The sequence below is a fragment of the Falco naumanni genome, chromosome 12 (genome assembly GCF_017639655.2).
Source record: "Falco naumanni isolate bFalNau1 chromosome 12, bFalNau1.pat, whole genome shotgun sequence".
In the NCBI taxonomy this organism is placed as follows: Eukaryota; Metazoa; Chordata; class Aves; order Falconiformes; family Falconidae; genus Falco; species Falco naumanni.
In genome coordinates this window covers 21,093,735-21,115,820 of record NC_054065.1, presented here as the reverse complement: position 1 = coordinate 21,115,820, position 22,086 = coordinate 21,093,735, and the positions used below count along the sequence as shown (strand labels likewise).

Sequence of the window (22,086 nt, the reverse complement as noted above, 5' to 3'; positions counted from 1 at the left end):
CTGTGATAAATTGCGTGTTAATGAAGATAGAACTTGCTTTGATATGAAACCAGGTTAAAAGAAGAATTCTTCTGATGAGAAAAACCCAGAGATAGTGAAAACAGCAAATTAGGATACAGGGGAAATGATGGATCCTGGCAAGGAATTTTTGTGTGGACAGTGACAAATTTTGTACAGATATACTTGAATATTTTTAATGTTTGAGTTAAGATCTAAGGGGTGCATTTATGAGCTCCTGGTACAGATAATTACTGAAAAATTTGACGCTGAATTTTGAGCACAAGATGGATTTCACTATAAGCACACCTCTTCAGTTCCCATAAAACACAGCCCTCTCTCTGTATGTGCAGTCTGTCTTGCCTTATTCCACAAAAAGGGCCTGCAAATGAGTGACTAAAAGGTAGACAGGATGATTCACCCAAAAATGCTGTCTGCAGGGTTCACTTTGATGCTTTCACCAGTCTCATGTGCAGTGTGTCAAGAAATGAGGTCTCATGTTAGCTGATTTCTGTGTTCTCAGTTTGACTGACCACTGCATTATTCCTCTTTTACGTTGAGGTAACACCATGGGAGGGACCTCCAAGCTTTTAATCTCTGTGTTTCATCGAGGCATTTATTAAGCACCCAGTCATCTTATTAACTGAGTGTCTTTCAGCCCTGTGCATGAGGCTGGCAACTCTGATGAGGTTTGCCCTTGTGTATCCTCTGCATCTTCAGGACCAAATAATTCAGAGCTTGGTAGTATACACAAAATTTCTTGATACCTTCAGATTGGTCACACATGTCCTAGCATAAAGCACACTGAAATAACTAGGGACTTCACTACAGACTGGAAGGTCACCTTCAGTAACAATTATTCCATTTTTACAGCTCACCTTCAGTCACAATCAGGCTGCACATTTTTGTGTTGCTTTCATTTCTCCCTCTGATATTGGATGTTTTAGGAAGGTAAACCCTGGACTCATCTATCATTGTGTCAAATGTTGAACATCAGACCCGTACTTGAATTATCAGTTGCATGTGGATTACGTTACCTGTCTCTGTTCTGATCTGTTTCTGTTTTCCATATGATACAGCTGGTGTAGGGTTTTTTATCATACAAAAGCTGTAACCTGGAAGAACCAACATTAATTTCCTCTGGAGCCTTATGAAAAGTATCAAGGGTGCGCCTGACTTGTGGTGACAGAGCTTTTCAGCATACTCTGAGAAAGAACTGCTTCTGGGCACACATGGCAGCCAGATATAACTTAGACGCATAGCAGCGTACGTATAGTACTAGTTCATTAACTTTCCCTTTGTGAATCTGCTAACCAGATAGTTTACTAGCACTTTTAATGTACCATCACGTGTCTGGGATCAGATACTAGTAATACCCAGCTGCAGATCAGGCTGAGTTTCCATAGGACCTCAAACAATAGTGATTAGGTGAAAGCTTAATATTTTTAGCATTTTATAAACCCTCTGTCTCATATTTTACATTAGGCATTCATGAAAGGGAAGACAGAATAAATTACTCTATGTAAAATGCATCCGGAAGCATAAGATAATCCTGTAATTCCCAGTATTATCCCTAATAGGGTGACCCTAGAACCAGCGATGAAATGGAGCAACAAGGTCACTGCATGCCAGGGTTCAATAAAATCTTCCATGGCTGCTTTTCTGCAATATCTAACCAAACAAATTGAAAGCAATTTGAAAAACTCTTGAAAGTAGTCTTTGTTCTGAAGGGATTAGGAGCCCACAGATGAGTATGATGTTCCTCAGCCTCCGTGGAAAAACAAGCTTTGCTGAGACAGCCTCAAATCACTGCAAAGAAATCAGTGTAATTCAGGAACCTGGGGTCTGTTTCATCAGTTCCCAGGTGCAGTGCAGCAGATATTGAGTATGATTAAGAAATGGTGCAAGGGAACTTGGAATGGACCCTGCATGGGCAGCTGATTGAAGAAGCTCCTGGAATGAACATTATCTGGGCTAGGTGTCTGGGAAAAGGAGAGTAGCTTGTTGGAGTTACCTTTATCTTCCATGCAGAGCTGTGGCAAAGGTGCAAGGTGACTCTCTGAGAAGGGATCGCAGCCTTGCAGCGGTCCTCAGGTGGAGTGCTTGCACCCTGGCCTAATGAGCCACCTGCTTGTGGCTCCTGTGTGGTGTCAGCTCTGCAGCCGAGACCTCTTCATGATGGCTGTGGTTTTCTCTTTTTGTGTGGGACAGGTACTGCCAGCAGGAGCTGACAGATGAACAGGTAATGGGGAAAGTGGTTGATGTGAAGGCTCAGCTGACGTTCAGCTGGTCCCGTGCCCACAGCTGCGCATGGAGGAGGTGGGTGCCTGTGGCCCTCTGGTTCTTGGGATCCTGGGATGACTGTCACAGAGGGGCCAGCCGCTGGGACAACGGTAGTCTGATGGGCAGGCCACCAAAAGCTCGGTGGCACATACCCTGAGCTGAGAGAGGAGTCTCTGAAACCAAGAAAACTTGTTTTGTGCTTTCTCTTTGCAGACAAAAGATAGGTACCAGCAGAACGTAACTGATCCCAAGGTGTTTGCTTATAGATTAGTGGCTGGTGATGCCTGGTGCTTAGTACCACCTAGTTCTTGAAACAACTCCCTGTTTGTTCTTCCCATAGGATCCTAGGAGAATGGGTAAACAAGAATTTCTTGTTCCCACTGGAGTAGACTATGGATGTAGGAGGACTTTCTATGATTTTCTCTGGAAAGGAACTGTGGTTGAGACATATGGTCTTTTAATTTGGAGAAATCTTATATTTTCCAGGGTGCTTGCCATAAGTCAGGGAGAGTTTGGGCTCACGGGACAGATGGGTGGGTGGAAAAGCTGTTTTTTGTTTGGGGTTGTTTTATTTTTTTTTTTCCCCTCCAGTTTGGGCTCTGACACACAATGTTTCATTCTGTTGTTTGAGATTTTGCCACTAAAACCTTGGGAAGAAAGGAACCTTCTTCCCCATTGCAAGGCTGGTATTGTTTGGGATACCCTGCTGGGCTTCTGAAGAGAAGTGATGACAGACACTCTGCAACAGACGTAAAAACCAGCTCTGGAATCTGAACAGCACATCAAGCATGTGAGCAAAAGCTACGCTGACTTGTGTGTGTCTTCATCATCGCCTGCCAGTTGCAGAACAGGCTATGTAAGTATAGCACTGTCAGTGCTTCTTGGGAGAACTGGCTGCTTTGAATAATTGAAGAGAAACGTGAAAGATAATTTACGACAATGAAATGTGTAATAGTAACAGTGCAGTTTCTGGAAAAACAATGCAACGTGGGGATATGGAGATCTGAGCTGTAAAAGCCTGTAAGTCAGTCAGATAAACCACCAGGGATTCCCTCGTACCGTAGTGAGAAAATTCCCAGTCCTCAGTACGGATGTGAGATGTCTGCGCCCAGTCAGAAAGAGCTGAGCCCCTTAGACAATTATAATTAGATCGTTAAAGTTTAATGCCTGGCTGTATCATTAACTCTATATTGTAATAATAAAAGGGTGGTGAGAACCTCCAGTAAAAGAGCCAGATGATGTGCTATTCCCAACCTGTGATTCCTGGGGATTATGGGCATAGTTGCAGCCAACACACAGCACAGTTCCCATGTGAACAGATCTGGTTTCAAAATCACCGCTATGAAATAAACACAAGACTTTTAGGCAAGTGAGCTCTCACCCAGTTTGGTTTGACAGCAGGCAGTGATTCCTTAAACATTCCCGGTGCTGCAGGGCCCAAGAGGATGTTGTGCTCTGACCTTGCCTCACCTGAGAGCAAAAGATGGCCGAGTAGCTACGTTCATGGCAACAGAAGAGTGGGAGCAGAGAAACAGCGCAGGTCTAACGTGGTTAACCCAGGCTTGGTTAATCAAGGGCTGCCTGGGGCATAGGGAGGCAGCCCTGAAGCAGGGGGGTCGGCAGCAGCTGCTTTCACTCCCCACAGCAAAGGGAGCTGTGTCTGCTAGATCTACCCATAGTGAAGGAAGAGGAACCTTAGCCTAGTATATCTCATTTGATCAAACAGTAAAATTGGTCCTTAGCACACCTGAGAATGCTTGTCAGAATCCTATTTTTCTGTTTTCCTGTTTCTAGCTTGATAACCTTGCATACTTACAGGTTCTACAGGGGTTAATACATTGGAACTACCTTGGGGATAGAAGTATTTGGAAGCACTGGAATTCCTGTTTCTCCAAGTGTGAGTGGATGTTATCTGTTCGTGTCTGACTGTGTCTTTGATATCTTCAGATGGAAGGTGATGGTGACGCCCCAAGCTGTTTCATGCCAGCCATATATCACCATTCTGGCACCAGTCCTCCTTTGACATCTGACCTGAGTACTATCAGTTGCAGTACATTCAGTTCCCTAAAAAGCCAGCTTTTTGCTGTAGGGAACACCATTTCCTGTAGCTCCTGGCAGACCCAAGGGGCCAGGGAACTCACTGGGCAGGGCTCTCCCCCCAGGACTGTCTGAAATCCTTGTTTCCACTGTAGTAGGGGCCCTCTTTGCCCATATGTGGCTTGCACCTTTGAGGGTAGCTCAGCCTTGCACAGGGGACAGGATGGACAGCACTCATTGAATGAATGAATATTTGGTGTCTCACTTGGTTATTCCATGGGTTTTGCCAGGTCTTCTGGGTCATATAAGTTTCCAATGTATCCTTTATAAATAAAGCTCTCTCTTTTTGTGGACTTTTCTATAGTGCTGATCATGAAGCTATCTGAGACTTTCATATCAATGCATTAATTTTTAATTTGCCTGTGTGAGGTGAGGAAATGGCCCAAAAGAGCAGTAGAGGGGATTTAGTCTGCAACAGGGACATTGAGAGGCTCCAATCATTTCAGCTGGTTTTGAGAGACATTAGCACTTTAGACAAATCTGGTTCAGACTCCCACTGCATGGTGAGACTCCCAGAATTGGAGACCATCTGTGAGAAGCTGGGAGTACCTGAGCTTTTATTTTATTTTATTAAGTTTATTTTCCTCACTGTCTTCAGCTGGAATGCATTCAAACCTACTGGTCAAACCCAGGTCATCTTGTGGACCAAACCACTTTGAGTGCTCAAGTTGACAGCCTTAATACTCTGATTTTTTTATAACATATACTCTTTTTAGTGTGATTCCTTGGGAGCTCTGCAGAACCCCCTTCTCCCTAGACATTCATGATGTAGTCTCCCATGCAATCAGTCAACAGGTCTGAACTGTTAGAGCCAAGCACAAGCCTGACTCAGGAATGGGCTCTCAGACTGAAGATGTCACAGTCTTTCTGAAAACTTGGGAGAGACTCCCTAAGAGCACCAGATTGCGAGGAAAAATCAGTACAGGAGATCCCGTTCTCACGATGATAGTAGTAGCTGAAAAGTTCATTTTGCCAGTGGGATTCCCATTTAAATGCAAACAGGGGAGGGCTTGTGATTCCTGACTGAGGTCTAATGGCATATAGGAGTGGGATATTTCTTTGAACATGATCTTGATAATAACATTTACTAAGCCCTGTTTGGCTAGACTTACAAAATAACCTCTGCCAGTTGATATCACCTGGACCACTATAATTTTTGCCCTACATTTTACAATTAACTACTCACTGTATGTTTTTTTTTTTCTTTTTGAAAATTGCAGAACTATTTTTTTATTCATACTGAAGGATATAAAGACATAAGGAAAAACTTTGCTTTTTCTCCAGCCCCCATTATTTAATGCAAACAGTTTTGTCTGAGAACATTTCCACTGAGGCCCAGTAACTTGGTTCTGACTATGCTTTTAAGCCATATTTCATCTAATGTTGGGAGGGAGTGTACTTCTCTGCTGCTTTACAGTTTGAGCTCATAAAGAAAAAAGACTGAGCTTTTCTTGCTGACAGAGTACTTTGGAAATTTAGGGTTTGGGGTTTATATTTTTAATATTACCATCCCATGAAAGTAAATAGATAATTAAGACTTTTTTTTTTTTTTTTTTTTAATGGGGGAAGAAACAGCAAGGGAGGATGAGAGAGGTCCAGATGTCAGTCTGACAACCAGCAGTCTCTTGAAAGCGGCACTGTGGTGGGCAGTTTCGGTATGGTGATTTGTTTGATCTATTATAAAATCCTCTACACCAGTGTGTAGCTACCACCCACTTGTATTTATTATGCAGTTTTATTTTTGCTTGGTAATATTTTTCTTATGTTTATTTTAAAAGGTCTACATTTTGTGGTGACAGTCTCCCATTTTCCAAATTAACTGCTAGCAGATGTTGCTGTGTGGTGTGAAGCACACACAGCAGCCTAAACCGCCAAGGTCTGGATACTGGCTTAGAAAAAACCTACCTTTGTGCTATTCAAGCAAGTTTCAGGAGTGTCTATAATATGCTTATGTAGAATCTTGTTCAGAAAATAAATTACTGTTGTTTTTGTAGCATTTAGATGGCTTTAGTGTTTGGAATTACTGCTGAAACCTAACAAGTCTGTACCATGGTTTATGAAATATCATTTGAGCAGTGTTATTTAGAAAAGGATTAGCTACTGATACATTATATACAGGGGAATGCAGGTAAGTAATACTTGGAGCTACAACTACCCAGTATTGTCCCTTATAAAATCCTTGCTACTGTCGCACCTGGCTGCTAAACCTTACCTTTTGGAGCTAAAAGCTTCAGTGCGAGCAGAGCGCTTTGAGTACGCTGCTTTTGAAACTGTTGCTGAAAATGAGATTGAGAAATGGGGGTTTGTGCTTTTCCTTTTGGATTAAGGTATTGCAATTTGGCTGGGGCATTGTCCTGTGGCCAAGGATGTGCTTTTTTTTTGCTGCATCTGTGAAATTTCATCTGGTTTTGGACAAATCATGCATTTGTGAGAAGCTGAGGTTGCATATGTTGTAGAGTGACTTGCTACTCATCAGGGCCGTTTGTATATTATGCTACAATTGCTCATCCAGGGAACTAGGCGAGTTATAAGCACTCGCTGTTCTCCATGCCTGGTGTGAGTAGGACAAGACGTGGAAAGAAAGGGTATGATAGTGAGCGTGTAGTTCACTGCCTAACTTGTTGCCAGACTGCTCAGGAGGACGCGTGGCTGGTGTGGCTGTGGCTCCATCAAGGCAGGTTTTTAAGATCTGTTTGTGCGAGTGTGTTAGGAACGACGCAGGTATAGTTGGTTCTGCATTAGGGCAGGGAGGTGGACTAGAAAACCTCTAAAGTTTCCTTTCAGATCTACCATTCTCTGTCTAAGCCTTGCTCTGTAGCCTCCCTCAAAGCAATTGGCAAGTTACCCGGTGAGATACGTTACTGCAGAAGGGCTGCCCACTAGATGTCAGTGGAACTTCACTGAAATAAGATTCAAAAAGCCTTTTCTGGTCGGTCGTTAAAGAGGTGATGTACAGGTGAGCATCAGCACTGTGCTTGCAGCCCGCTCAGCACCGCGCCTGGGCTAAGGCTTGTTCTGCTTCTCCATGGCCATCCCACGCTGACCTGAGGAACGGAGCCATCCCTGGGCTTCTGTGTGGTGGCCAATACCTCACACAAGTTTAACACCCGAAAATGAGACTGTTTCGTGTTAAGGTTTTGAAGAGTCTGTGGATGGGTACAGTAATGCTTTTTGGGATTAGCACTGTGTGAGCAAGTTAAAACAAATGCCTTTCTTGTTGTGAAAGTATTTCAATGGTGATTTATTTGCTGGGATTGCTAAGGATTTTATTTTCTTACCTTCTTTCTTATTTTCACAACAGCTATTTCTGCATTTTATTCTAAGACAAAACTCTGTGATGGTAAGGAATATGCAGACTTCTGTATGCATTTTAGCTTTAAAAAAAAGCTGTGAAGAGGACCTGAATGGCCTTGTTATTGAAGTTACTGAAGTTGTTGAAGAGGACCTTGTTATGGCCTAATAATCTTGTTAAAGGAGCGTTATCACAAAGGTGGCAGGTAAACAGAAGTTGGTCTTCACCAGTGTTTTTAACGCATAAGTTGGATGAATTATATCTGCTTTATTTCACTTGACCTACTAGAGGTCCCTCCAGTTAAATCACCTGTAGTTGGCCTACAGTTGACCCTTTGTTGACTTATTTAACCATCTGCCTAGTTTTCAGAACAGGTTATGAGCATTCAGACTTAAATCAGTCCTTGAAAAGGTCCTGTCATTAGGCAATAAGGCTCATAGCTGATAATCTGCCCGTCACATAATATGAACACAGATGACAATCACTTACCTCTTTTATGTCATAAGGCTGAAATTGCCTGAAATGAGGAAGAAAGCCATTATTTAATCAATGGAATTGCGTCAATTGAGTAAAATTTGTCTCTAGTGTAAACAAATGGAATGTCTTTGCACTCTGTGAAAACAAGACAAAATTACTTGCAGATCTTGCAGATCGAAAAACATAGGAAGTGGGCTTGTAGGCTGACACATTCAGGGTTTCAGAGTATGCATTTAAAATAATTATCCAGATTACACTGGATTACTTAATATATTTTTTGCATCATGTGTATACACTTTTATATTTGAAACAATAAAAGCAGTATTAGTCTTTTTTTAGTCATGTTTGATTATTTGAGAAATTCCTTAGAACAATGCGAGATTACTACTGATAAATGTATTTGTTAAATAAGAAAATGTCAAAAACCAGTTTTAACTTCTGAAGATGAACTGAAGAGCAGTCATTAGTGTGTTGCAAGACACAGAAGGTTTTGGTACATATACATATAAGAGACTTGATGCGAGAGAATGATCTTCTATTAAAAAAAAATAAAATTAAATTTCCTCCTTGTAGCCTCATGAATATATAATAGCAGAACACAATAAAGAATTAAGAAATTTCTAGATTCATGCATTTACCCAAGTACCCCGTTTTTAGTACTATGAACACTCAATATTTAGTGGCTGCCTCCTGGAGAACAATTTATATGTGAAATAAACAGAAGCTGCGTAGGGTGTTGGGATATCAGCCTGCAGGTATTTTGCGTATCTTTAAGTTGTCCACAGGTCCAATGGGAGAAAATGTGGGTGTGTTAAAGATGTATGTTTCTAATCTGTAAACATTGTGATTTACTTGCTAAAGTAAATTTTGTTTGCAGTTTTGTAAACGACCTAAAGTGACCAGCTGGAGTAAAATCAATAATGTGTTGAATTGAGAAGTTGATCTTGCATTCTAGAGGCAGCAGGTATGCCTATGTAAGAGTCATCCTCATTGATTCAGGAACTGGGATTGCTCCACAGAGAAGTTTGCAGGAAGAAGCTGGTCTGGGAACCAGGTATTTAATTTTTATTTTTTTTTAAAGCTCCTTTTGTGGCCTTTTGGAGATAATGTTGGATAATTGAAATAAACACTGTGGGAAAGGTAAGAAACTCTGGGTTTAATGTGTAGATCTTGATTCAAGAAGCTTCTAGGACAGCCTGTTTACTCAATGAATGCCCAAAGAACCAAGCTGAAAGGCATTTAATAATTTCGGCACTTCATAGGACTGGTCTGTAACTGTGACATGTGATAGCTGACAGGCAAAAGGTAGAGGGGTGGGCAAAATTTCAGCACCAAAGATCACAGAAAAGATATAGTAAATATGCGGTGCATTAGTCCTCCCCTTTCTCTTCTTTGAGCTGTCTAGAGGTTAGGAAGGGATTTTGAAGGAGCAGTGTCCGCAGCAGGGAAGGAGCTATCAGCTGAAGGAGTCTGGACCTCACTGCTATGGCATCCCCTTCTGCCACGCTCTGGGCCAGGCTCTGACTTGAGGAAGCAGAGTCCCCTGCTTTTGTGCTAGCTCTGCGTGCATCAGTGTGAGGATGCAAGATGTAACTGTGGTCCCTGTACAGGTGGGATCGACTGCCTACTGTCTTCTTCATCTGCCAAGTTATGCCACCTGGAAGAGAGCACTTGGAAGATGCTGGGCTGCATCTTTTCCCTAATTGTGATTAGGGAGCAGTGGTTGTGGTGGGGTTTTCCTCTCAGCTTTGTTTCGGGAAGATAAAAGGAGAACGAAATGGCATGTTGGTGGAGCTGGAGATCTGGAATCAGAGCCGTTGGTTCTGCCCTTGACCCTGCCAATGCACAGGAGCTGCAAATTATGAACCAAAGTTACGGAAGAAACAGGGGTTCCTTGCTGCCCCAAAGTGTTGGGTCTGGATTTCTGACAATGCATGGAGAATGAGCTTGTCACCGTGTGATGCCTAGGGGTCTCCTCTTCATGTGCAGTAGTAACTCTTGTGCTCTCTCCCTGTGCCATGGAGCTTAGCCTTCCACAGAGGGGGTTGAACTTGAAACTCCTTTGGTTTATTTGAACATGACGTCTACAGGTCTCTCCCACATCTGTCTTTGCCACAGCCCTAAAGTCACCGTCTGGCTAAACAACAGTCGGCAAGTTTTTTTGCCACTGCGGCTCCTGTATAGCTGTTTATCCACAGGAGCCAGAGTTTCTGTATTTCCACGCTGGCAACTTGAACTGGACCAGAGCTCAGACTCTGCAGGTGGCCTCTTGCAGTGGGGTGCGTTTCCCGTTTTATGGTGGGGGTATAAACTAAGGGAAAATTTTATGGGGAGGAGAAATGGTTTGTCCAGCTGAAAACAGAATGGAAGGGTGTGAGTGGGGAGGCTTTGGGTAGCAGGGTCTGTAAATCCTGGGGGACAGTTCATATTATTCTAGATTTTGAGAAATCAGCAGGAAGGCAACTGCCAGCTCTGGTTTCATTAGGGTGGTGCTCCCTGAAACACGCTTGGCAGTTGCTTTCACATACAGGTCAGTGTAATGATAAAGTTCACTTTCTTTCATTGGAGGGATTGCTTTGGATATCTGAATATATATATGGATATATTTATTCAGAAATGCCTGACATAGTAGCTGATAAAGAAAACACTATGCTGGATTTTCATAAAATAAATATAATTGATAGCCAGTAATCAAGCGACGTTTCTGTATTTGTTTGAGAATTGGATTCCTACCACTTCTAATTTCATGCTCTAGGGTCTTGTTTTCCTCCTTTTGTCATTCCAGAGAATTTGTTCCCTTTTAACTGAAATAAAAAAAAGTGCTCTTTATTCTTACACTCTGCATAGTAAAGCACGCTTAAGCAGCAAGGTAGAGAAATCTGCACCTTGAGAGAGTATCATGTTGTACTGAGACTTCTGAGAGATTAGCTTTTGAAGAACCTCTTTGTTTTTATTCTGAATATGATCCAGTCCTGGGGATTTAATTTTCTTCTCCAGATCATTATGTTTGCATGTTTTCTTATCAGAGGAGGAATAAGTTTAGGGCATGAGCCTGTAAATCTGTTTTCACATAATTCATTAAGAGTCACGTGGTACTGGTGCCATTAAAGGGAAAGATACTGTTTATCTTTTAATTTTGCAGTGACATCTAGTCCTTTCAATATGGTTTTCATCTTTAGAGCTCAGTGCATTATTCTGGTTTCCCACACTACAATTGTTCAGGGATTGGCAGGTCTGTGAATAAACCTCACATAAATTTTTTTCTCTTTCTGCTCGGTCACTCTCCCTTCTGCGTCTCCTTACAGTGCCCATCATCAAACCAAGTCAAGCTGCCTTCAGTAGTGCAAGATTGGCTCTTTGCTAGATAGCCTTGGGTGAACAGAGGAGCAGAAATTTAGCAGGATCTTGTAAATCATTTGGGTTTTCTCTCAAGTCAGCCAGCTTTCTATGTTCAGAGGCCAGATAATTATCCTTTTGTTCAAAAGAATGTCCTTATCCATTTTCCATAAAGAGATCTGAAGAGTTTATTGCTTCCATGTTGTGATCTCTTAGCAGTTGCTGAGGTTTATGAATGACTTTATCATTTATGAAAATGCTATGGAGTGCTCTGTGGGATTTGCAGAAAAAAGTTTCTGGTTTCCTCCTCTTTTTTTTCTTGGTTACACTCTGAATATCCCAGGGAGTGGTTTCAGCTGTGTTCAGAACCACAACCTGTAAGAAATGATACCACGCTGGTGTGTCGTGGCAGCCAGGCGCAGTGTGACCATGGAGAATTGTCCCATGTGTGCCATTGTATGAAGCACACTACTCATGGTTAGGGCAGTTGCTATCTTTGTGGGGACAGACAAAGCCTGATTCTGCTTGCACAAGCTGAAGTCACTTTTGGCTCTGCAGAGGGGAGGAACAGGACCAAAGTCAGTTTTGAAAGTGGATTTGAAAGCTGTGTCTAGTTCACTTAGATGCCCTTCTTGTTAGGAGTTTGAGCGTTAAGGGATGAAAAGTGGAGTGATTCTTTAAGGTCTTCATCTTCCATGTCCATCTCCTGTTGACGTTGATGGGGAGTGGGCTCACAAGACAAAACCAGTAAATGTGGCCTCCAAGGATGACTACAGCTGTGATTTCCCAAGCCTTTGTATCCTACTGGGAAACTTTCAGACAAAAAGGTAAAAAGCTTCCTATTGCCAAAGGTTCAAATGCTGTATTTAAAAGGAGCTTGCTCCAGGTTTCTAAAGGCAGCTGATCAAAGCGTGTCTTTGTGCGGGAAGCACAATGCGCTTCACATGCACCCAAATTAAGTTGCTTTCCTGTAGCAGCAGCAGCATGACTGAGTGCTAGCCTGTGCTTCCCAGGAAGCCTGCTTGCCCTGTTGTTCCTCTTCTCTGAATGAGCAGCTCTCAGCAGGCAGCTGCTGCTGCTCTTCTAATCAGGTTGATTTTAGGTAAGCTTAGTGTAAAGAGTGGGACTGCATTATAACTATGGAGAAGAAAGTGCCAAGGTTTTTTGAGTGCTTGTAAATTTAGTTGTAGCAGCTGCAAAGGCTAGAGGAACTGTGGCCTGTCAGTCCAGGAGCTGGGGCTCCTGTTTGGTAGTGTCTGCTCAGCTCTGACAGAAGTGTGCAAATACCCTGCTTGAGGCAGAGGAGCTGTGTTCCAAAGACAGCTTTTGGGCTGGGTCTGAAATCTTAATTTTTGTAGATCTGTCACAGTTCCTGCTAGAATTGACAGGAGATGCAGGTGCCAATATTGCTGAATAGCAAGATTTGATTCAAGTTGGACGCTCTTGGTTTCAAGCTGGCAGTTGAAAATGCTGTTTCAAAGTGTCTGTGCATATCTCTTGAAGATGTGGGATGCTGTCAGGCTTGGCTGGCTGACTGGTATTTGCCAGTGTGTTTTAAGACCCCTCAGAGGTTTAAACAACTGGACGTTCCTGTTGTTATTAACAATCCTAAGGTATTTATTTTATGATAACTTGGGCTGTATTTTATTCAGAGCAGCTCAACCTGCCTTCCAACATCTATGAGTTATGGTTTGATTCCTTGCCAGTCGTTTCTCCAAAACCTTGGTGCTCTAGATTTTGCTTTGTTCAGTTAGACAGCCTGAGCTCTTCTGGCCTTGGGGGCAGCGGGCAGAAACATGCGACATTACATCCCACAAATGGTATCAAGTTTACAGTGTGAGGGTCTGCTTTACCTCTGTTTCAGTTCACGCTGCCATAACCCCATTTATTTCAACACAGCAGATCTGGAATAATACAGGTGATAGAAACGTGGACAAAAATGCCTGATGGCAAAAATTCCTCCGCTGCATTAAAGTTAGGTGGCCAGTATACTGAGATCCATCTTTATTGCTTGCATATTTTATTGTGTTTAAAATGATGATTAAGGGAGATCTGAAAGTAAGGTAAAAAATATGGAATGCTTGAATTCATTAAGAGCCAGAGGAAATTCATTAAAATGTGCTTTGCAGCCCCAGGCCAGTTCCCTACCTGTTCTGCAGAAACACAAGCTGACCGCCTTCCTTGACTCTCTCCTTGCCCTCACCCTCACCCCCCCTTCCCGGCTTTCACCTCCTGATTAGTCCTGTTGTTTCTCTATTAATAAACCTGGCTGCGTGTCCATCCACAAACACTTTTGTGATGTGCCTTGTCCGGCAAACAGATGCTGTTGAATTTCTTCTGATCTCTTTTCCTGATGAATCTCTTCGTTGTCCGTATTGTTACAGACACGATTCAAGATTCTTCAGCTCATTTCCTGGTTTCTTTTCAAAATGGGATAGGGATGATGATTTATTACTTGCATGATGTTAGGCCTAAAAAACCCTTCCTGGGCTCTTACTCAGTTGTTCCAGGGGCTATATAAAACCAGAACAAAGGCAACGTGTGTGCATAATGCATACTTTTTAACAGGTTATTCTAGAAAGGCAGGGATTCTCCTCAACTGTGAGACAAATTATCTTCAGTTCAACTCCCTTAGCTGTATACCAGGATTGAAAAATCTGATCATTGCCATTTAACAGTTGATGCTCTTCATGCTGTCCGTAATAACTTCAGTGATAAGAACGATTAAATGAGAGCTTGCCTGTTGCAAGAGGTCGTATTTCAGAGGATAACTTGATAATTAATTTTTCCTGAAAAGAACGCTATGTCTTATTTGTTTTCCCTGCAGGAAATTCTGGTTCATCAAGGCCTGATCTGCTGCTTAGGTAAGTTTGGGTTTCACAGGAGAATGAAAGACTGGACATTGGGATGTTCCAAGAAGATTTTGCAGGAGCTTAATGTAACCTGAGCCAATTTAGCAAATATTATTTGTATTTATTTTTCACATCTAGCTTTCTAAGGCATAATTAACTGCTTCTAGCAGTTCTTGCTTGTATAGAAGTTTCCAGTTGTTTGGAAGCTTTTTCTACCGAAAATCTTTAGGTTGATAAATAAAAACAAATGCTAGAAGACAGGAGAGCTCCTAGAGAGCCATCTTGCTTATATAGCTGTTCCTTCCCTGGGTATCTGCCACCGCCTCCAGGGAGCAGGATGCAATGAAACCATAGACGCTCCTTTGAGGGATTCTCACTGAGCTGTTGACAAGTTCTTCATGGGCTGTGGACAATATACCACTATGCACTTGTGTCACACCACAGGGCCTCCCATTGACGCTTATCCTTTTCGTTTGGCCTCTGACCTCTGCTGCTTGCCACTTAGTGAAACGGCAGTTCCAAAAAGAAAGCAAAAGTCAGGCCAAAGTAGCTTTCATCTACCTTGCATAGCCTAGCTTGTACTACTCGCTATTTTTCAAATTAGTAATAATACAGATCCTATATATTTTTCCCATTTTGAAACAGAACCCATTCTTGAGTAGAAATGGACAAAACAGCATTGTTTCCCTGCTACCCAGATCTGTGAATGTTTACCCTGACATAATTATTTCCTCCTTTTTTTTTTTTTTTTTTTTTTTTTTTTTTAATCAGAGGTAATCCATAACTAACCCCAGAGATTTAAAAAAAATGTACAAATGCAAATTTACAGGCTTGGTCCCTCTGCAGTTTCTGGCTTTCACACATGTTATTGATCTTTACTTGGGCTTACTGAACTGAAGGCAAAATGTCATGTTTAGGTACATTTTAGACAATCCATGCAGCAATTATTTTGAATGTGAACATCTCATTCATTTGGGTAATTAAAATACTCCATTACAATTGTTCAGTATATAAATGCTAATCTTTGAAATCTGGAATGGAAATAAATGTATTACACTTGATCTGTGACTGTAGAGCTACGGCACCCCCAGCTCTTCACACAGTGATGCCAAAGAATAACTTCGGTGGCCTCCAAGTCTGTTAATTGAATTACTGGATTACAGGAATGCTGAAAACCCTCTGTCTCTAGCCAGGATTCTGTGGTGTCAAGGTGTCGTACAAAATCAGAATGAAAAATCACCTCTCATGACACATGGGTCGGAAAATAACCCAACAAGCCTCCTCCATTCGTCTGCTTGATCCTCAGAAGCAGCTGAACAGTACCCCTCCTCTCACTGATTTTGGAAGTGGTCATCAAATGAAAGGGTAGAGCTAGAGGGAGGGAAGATGCTGATTTAATTAGAGATCTAAAGGATCTGATTTTTTTTTTCCCCTCAGCATGTAGTATTATTGTAAGTCAGCACCTACTGATGTGTGATGATTACAGGCAGCCAAGAAACTGGCCTGTACATCCATCCTTCTAGACTATGATGGCAGAGGCAGGACACTTTCCTTTTAAGAATAAGCAGTTTTCCCATTTTGTTTAAACTGATCCAGAGAAAATACTCAATGAAAATGAAATCAGATGAAATATATAGGAAGGATAGCTGGAAAAGCAAATGAAATGTTGAAAATTGACAGTAGTCATTTACAAAACAGACAAAGTTTTGAAAATATGCTTAAAAGATTTAAGAGCATAGATTTTATCAAAAGCAAGTGAGATTTGTATTCTAACCCCCAATATAGAGTTTTGAGTATTTTCTCTAGTATTTGTGCTCAAGTTTGGCAAAACAAAAATTTATTAAAAATGTTTACTTTTGAAATTAAAGATGCAGAACTTCGGGAATTGACTTACTAAATCTTCAGTTTTGATCAGTGGTTTCAAAGTTTTATCTAGTGCTGCTGACATCAGAATATTACTTGAGAAACTGCTTGCTTTCATTCAAGAAAGACAATAAGATTCTGACTCAACTGGCTGGATGATTTAAAAAGCTGCCTTGTATATGAGGATGGAGAGATGCCTGAGCTGTGATTTTATTATTATTTTTTTTAAATACTTGCTTTTGGCAGGAAAATTACAAAAAGTGACAATCAAAAGTTTCTTAGCGATGATTAAGCATCAAGGCACTAGTGGAGAAAGGAAGCTGCTGGATATCCTAATGATTTAAGTTAATGCTGTAACCAAGTTGCCTTCATTTTCTCCTTTGTTTCATTAGGATAGAAATAACGGACCACGCTGAGAGCATTTAATCCTTTTGCATGCCTCTCTATGAACTAAGAAGGTGGTCCTTGCTTGAAACAGGTAAGACCATCATCAGACCACTAAGGTGACCGGTTGTAGCTTCATTCACACTGGTGTTCAGTGGATGCCAAGCATTTGCAGGATGAGGGCCAATATTTATAACTCCAATCTACTGCATGGCTCTTTTTCAGTTCTTGATTCTTAACAGGTGCTCTCCCCCTGCCCAGTGCTCTGCAGGCTGTGAAAGCAATTGAAGGTATTACGGTTAGACACTAAATACATCATGAAGATTAACTTGATAAATGGTCAATTCTGGCTTCATGCTTGAAATTTAAGTCAATTGTCTGGATGAAATGTGTAAATCCCTGTATAACAGACATTTATCTCTTTCCAGACTTTTCAGTGCTCTGCACAAGATGAAAGCAAGCAAGTGGATAATTTTTTTCTGGTGGTGATGCTGTATTTTTCTTCTGCTAGGAATAATTTCCTGGGATGTGGTGTCCAGCTGTGTGCATACAATATGTGTTGACAATAAGGGACACAGGTACTTTGGCAAGTATTTCTGCTGGTGATGCTCTGAATAGCCTAGGATCTGGTAGACATCCCAGGTGGAAAATGGGATCTTCCCTTCCAAGCATTCCTGCCAGTGTCCTACAGGTCACATCCCTGTGCTTGGGGCTTGCCCCTGACATGAGCGAGGGGAGTATTTATTCTCCCTAATAGCCTGCAGGAATTGTGCTGCATATGCTTTAATGGGAATATTCTCTTCTCTCTTACCTCTTTCCCTTCCTCTCCCTCCTGACCCTAGCTTTTCCCCTTCTTTTACCTTTTCTGGATGGATTGTATGTTTTCAAAGTTTAACGCTTGCTTGTTTTCCCATTGTTCCCTAAGTGCCATGGCTTGAAGTATCACAGGCCAATCATCAAAGCACCTTTAATAAGGGATTTGTCAGGAACTCATGTGTGTATGAACTATATTTCTTTGCACAGTGAATTTTGTGGGTTATCAGAGCAAAATATGACTTGCTTTGACAGTGGTCCCATCATAAGCTCTTACCTTCAAGAATTCAACCTCCTACTTTTACAACCTATTCATAGTCCCTTTGGAAATTTTAAACACAGCATGTTAGGATGTTGGTTAACAGCAAATAAACCTGTGCGCTGACCTGCCCATGTGCTAATAATAAGTCATGAGTCTGCTTTTTAAGAAACTCTGTCACAAATGGTGGTTGAAAAAATAAATGAACGACTGAATTCCTACAGATAAGACCATCCAGATGGGACTGCTGGGGGGTAGGCTAATGAGTTAGCCCTGAGGCCTTGACAGTCTTCCTTCTAAAAAAAAGTGTTGCTCAGATGAGCCCATGGCCTCTATTTTCCAAAGGTGAAATTTACCATGGAGTGAAGGGCCAGCAAAAGGTCTCTGCCTCAGGCGTGCACGGGGCTTGACAGATAGATAAAGTTTGTGCTAGCAAACTTCGATTTTTGGGAGTAAATTAGCTCTTTTGGAGAGGTCCTGAAGTGCGACCAGGCCTAGCCGTGAATGTTTTGTACAGGCTTTTGACACACTCCTGGTCATCAAGGATATGCAGAGGGGCATGCATTTATGGATTAGATAGTGGATGTATGATCAACTTGCTTGTACCTTTTTAATGAGTATGCATAAGGACTGCGTGTGTGGGAAATAGGCCATCATTTTTTGCAAGAATTGGATGGCTTTAATTTCTAGCTTTGTTTTTTTGTTATATCACTGTAGCAATTAGTTCCACTTTTCCATACTACTAATCAGTTCAGCATTTTCTGAAAGGACTTTCTGTACTGCAGAAATTACTTCCATTTGCATGGAATGTTGGATTTGCTTAAAATAAAAAATGACATTTTTGGCCAGCAGACACACCAGATATTAGGTACCTTTTTGGGGGGTGGGAGGTGGCTACAGAATATCACCAACAGACAACAATGATATGCAGCTATTATCTCTATTGCACAAGTATTTCAGTTTTTGGGTGTACGTGGTGATGCTATTGCTTTATTTCTTGGACAAAAACACAGTGTGGGTAAAAACTACTAAACTCCTTGGTCTTAGGAGTTGCTTCCTCTTTTGGCTGATGGACAATTTACAGAGTTAGTTCCATGATTTCTAGCGTCTCAAGAGTGCATTAGAGTTTCACAGCAGGAGATTTGTAAAAGGGAAAGGAATGGTGTACAGGGAATTAAAAGGTCTGTAAAACTAGAGGCTCGCTCTCCTGTGAGGAGTGATCTTGTCTAAATCAATAAATGTCTATAGTCTGTGTTTTTCAGCTGTGATTATTAGGACTGTGTGTTCAGTCAGTGCATTCTGAGCAGAGCTTAGTAACACCAAAAAATGTATTTACAGCTATTTGTCCAAATTCTGAATAACCCTTCCTTTTGTACTCTGTTCTTTGCTATTCCCAAACCATAGTGCAGACAGGCTTTGGCTCAGAGTCCAGTGAAGTATTTCTAAGCATGCTTAACTCCAGGCACATGACTACTCCAGTTAATATTTGTAAGACTTTCTACAGGCTTAAAGATAAGCACATGCTTAAATGGTTTGCTAACACTGAGTCTCATTTTTCCTGAGTATCTAGAAGAACGCTGTTTTTAGTGACTGCGCCATGCACAATAAAAGATATTCTTGAATAAAGGTCATTATTATCTGTCATTCATTTTCCATTATTCTGTATTAATTGTTACCTATGGTCCTACTAACTGTTTATCTTGGATCAAAAACTTTGGTAAAGGGGCATCAATGAAAAGTTGCACTTTGATATAACAAGTAGTGAAAGCCAAGGACTAAGAAAAAACCCTTTAAAGTCCAAGATTTCTTTTGCAGAAATGCTATGTAAACATGTGGAAAAATGAAATACACTAAAGAATAAGAAAGCAGGAAAGAATTGCCTATGTGTATGCTTTTACTATAAAAGGGTAATTTTTTTTTTTTTTTAACTGCAGCATAACTGGTGCCTGCTAAGTCTTACCCTGCAAGGTCCTGCAGGCATTACAGATTTCTGCCAAGCGGTAGCTAAGTAGGCTCAACTTTTTTGCACTCAGCAGTGACTCACTTTGCCTACTTCAGTCTCTTAAAAAAATGGTAGTGCTTAGTTTCTGCTAAAATAGGATAGCTAACATGCAATACTGTAAAGTTATGCAAATACCACAGCAAAACCAGAGTAATACTGGCAGTGAAGGGAAAACCTATTCTCATTTACAAAAATTACTAAATCAGTTCTACTTCCAGGGTAGCAGCTGGGGAGATGAAATTCACAGGTATTAGGCAAAGATACAGTCACAGCTAAAAGTAAGAATGTGAAACGGAAAATTAACTAGCTGGGTATGAGGAGGACATATTGTTTATGAACTGTTCAGTTACATTTTCTGCTGATCCATCTGCCTGTGGAAATCTTTTGCCATCCCTTGAAGACTAAAATATTCTGAAGATAGAGGCAGGATTCGAGCAGTACCATTCTCCCCAGATATCTTCTGATGAGGTGTCAGCTTCCTTTTGGCAGAGTCTGAAGGATAGATAAGGGACTGTGGTTACAGGCACAAAGGGCTTTTATGACAAGGTGAGAAAGAGAAAGTTTCAGATTAGCAGGAATTTGTATCTTTATTGTGCTTTTAACTTCAGTTTCAAATCTTAAAACAGATTTTCACTGGTACATGAACTCAGTGAACTAATGTCCTATTGCATTTTAATTTCATCACTCTGACTCTCTGACTTCAAAGCCTGCTCCAGGTCTAGAGAAAAGTTCACAATCAGCTCAATTTGGCTACAGAAATATGTGTTTGTTGTACATGGTCAGAAAACAGGGAGAGCTTTTGAAACAGATCAGCCAAGAACAAAGAAGGCTACTATATGTTTTGAAAGATCCATTGTATTTGTACCTGGATAACAAATAATCTGAACTAGCTCTTCACTGTTGAAGTAAGGGTGACTAATTTTTAAGGAAACAAACAGAAGAAGCCTCAGAGGTAGGTGTTTAACTGAAAATAAGTAAATCAGTAAAACAAGTATAAAACCCGGCAGGATATATTTCTTTTGTCTCCTCTCTCCCATAGCTGTGTTATTCTTTTGTTTTGTTCACCCAAAAAAGCTTTTAGATTTGCAAATCTGTTCCACAAATTCAAGTTTTGGAGCTTTAAAATTGTGACCTGTCAAAGTTCATTCTAAGCCTGAGGGTTATATCACATTCCATAAAATTGTTAAGACTGTCCATCAGATCAGATGGAAATCTAGTAAGTGCAGTAGTATCTCACCACTTAGGAATCATGCTCAGCATTTTGTGTGGCCATCCTTTGGGATAATTGAATTCAGACACCAGTGACTTTTACTTCACATACATCAAACTTTCCAAATCACTCCTGAGTTCCCATGTTTTAGGTTTACCCATATCTGTTATGTTACTTCGGGGAGTGTCAACTGTACTTTGACATCATGGGGAATGAGATAAAAAAGAAGTAAGATTTGGTTCATTGGAAAAGGACAGTTAGACAGTGGAACTGGTGAAAATTCAGGAGGGTAGATTTTAAGTTCTCTTTCTCTATGTTGTTGAAAGAATCCATGCAGACTGAGAAAATGATGTTCTTATTACCACTGCACCATACAGAAACTGCAGAGCAGAAATCAGCAAGGATTATTAAGCAGAAGACCACAGGTTTTGGCCTGAACATTTTTTAGAAGTGATGCAGTCTTCTTCACTAGAAACTGCATGGGTCCAAATTTAGCACCTGATTCAGATAATAAGCCAGGTGCAAATACTGTTTTTGTGGTGGTCCATCAGATCTATCAGTCTATTCTCATTTACAGTGGAGCTCTCTGAACAGTAACAGTCATTTGGCCTCCGGTGCATTGGGACAACTTCTACAATGAAGCAAGTAGTGCTCCTTACTGAACATACCTGAACTCTGGTTCTGGACCCATCTCCATCAAAATCTGCAAAGGCAGATCAGTGCTCCAGTGTGGACAAATGCCACTTCTTTGTGGTCCAGGGGAACTGCTGAGTACTCAAATGTTTTTCAGAGCAGGACATTTAGTAGTGTAAAAATAGATGCAGTGGCTAACTTTAGTGGCTTACTTCAAATGTCTTGATAGTCCTTATTTGGGCAAGGAAATACTAACTTCTTTGGAGTTTTCATGATGTGAAGGCTGCTGAATAGGCATGTAGCTATTTTTTTGTTTAATCAAGAGCAATTTGTTTCTTTCTGCCATATCTTAGTGTATAATGTTATATATCCATCTGCCGCTGAATGATAGACAATCCTAAGTTGGTGTAAACCAGCAGCATCTATCAAGAATCTGGCCCTGTGCACTCACTTGCCTTATCTGAATTTCTCTAACTTTTCCTTTTCTGTGTACTACATGAAGTCTCTGCTCCTCTCATATCTGTGCAAGAAGATTTATTTGGCAGTAAAAATGTCCACTTAAATTGAAATTTCAGTTATGTACTTTAT

At 41.1% G+C, this 22,086-nt stretch overlaps 1 long non-coding RNA gene across 1 annotated transcript in view; it reads left to right on the top strand.

Annotated features, from left to right (window-relative positions):
- The window catches only part of LOC121096296, a 38,253-nt gene extending 18,796 nt beyond the window's left edge, over positions 1-19,457 (top strand). Inside the window, exons 2-8 of the long non-coding RNA XR_005830441.1 lie at positions 2,209-3,136; positions 4,099-4,177; positions 5,947-6,032; positions 7,679-7,874; positions 9,102-9,200; positions 14,310-16,675; positions 17,010-19,457. This is a non-coding gene — a long non-coding RNA (uncharacterized LOC121096296). The remainder of the gene's footprint in view (positions 1-2,208; positions 3,137-4,098; positions 4,178-5,946; positions 6,033-7,678; positions 7,875-9,101; positions 9,201-14,309; positions 16,676-17,009) is intronic.
- Positions 19,458-22,086: the final 2,629 nt, after the last annotated feature.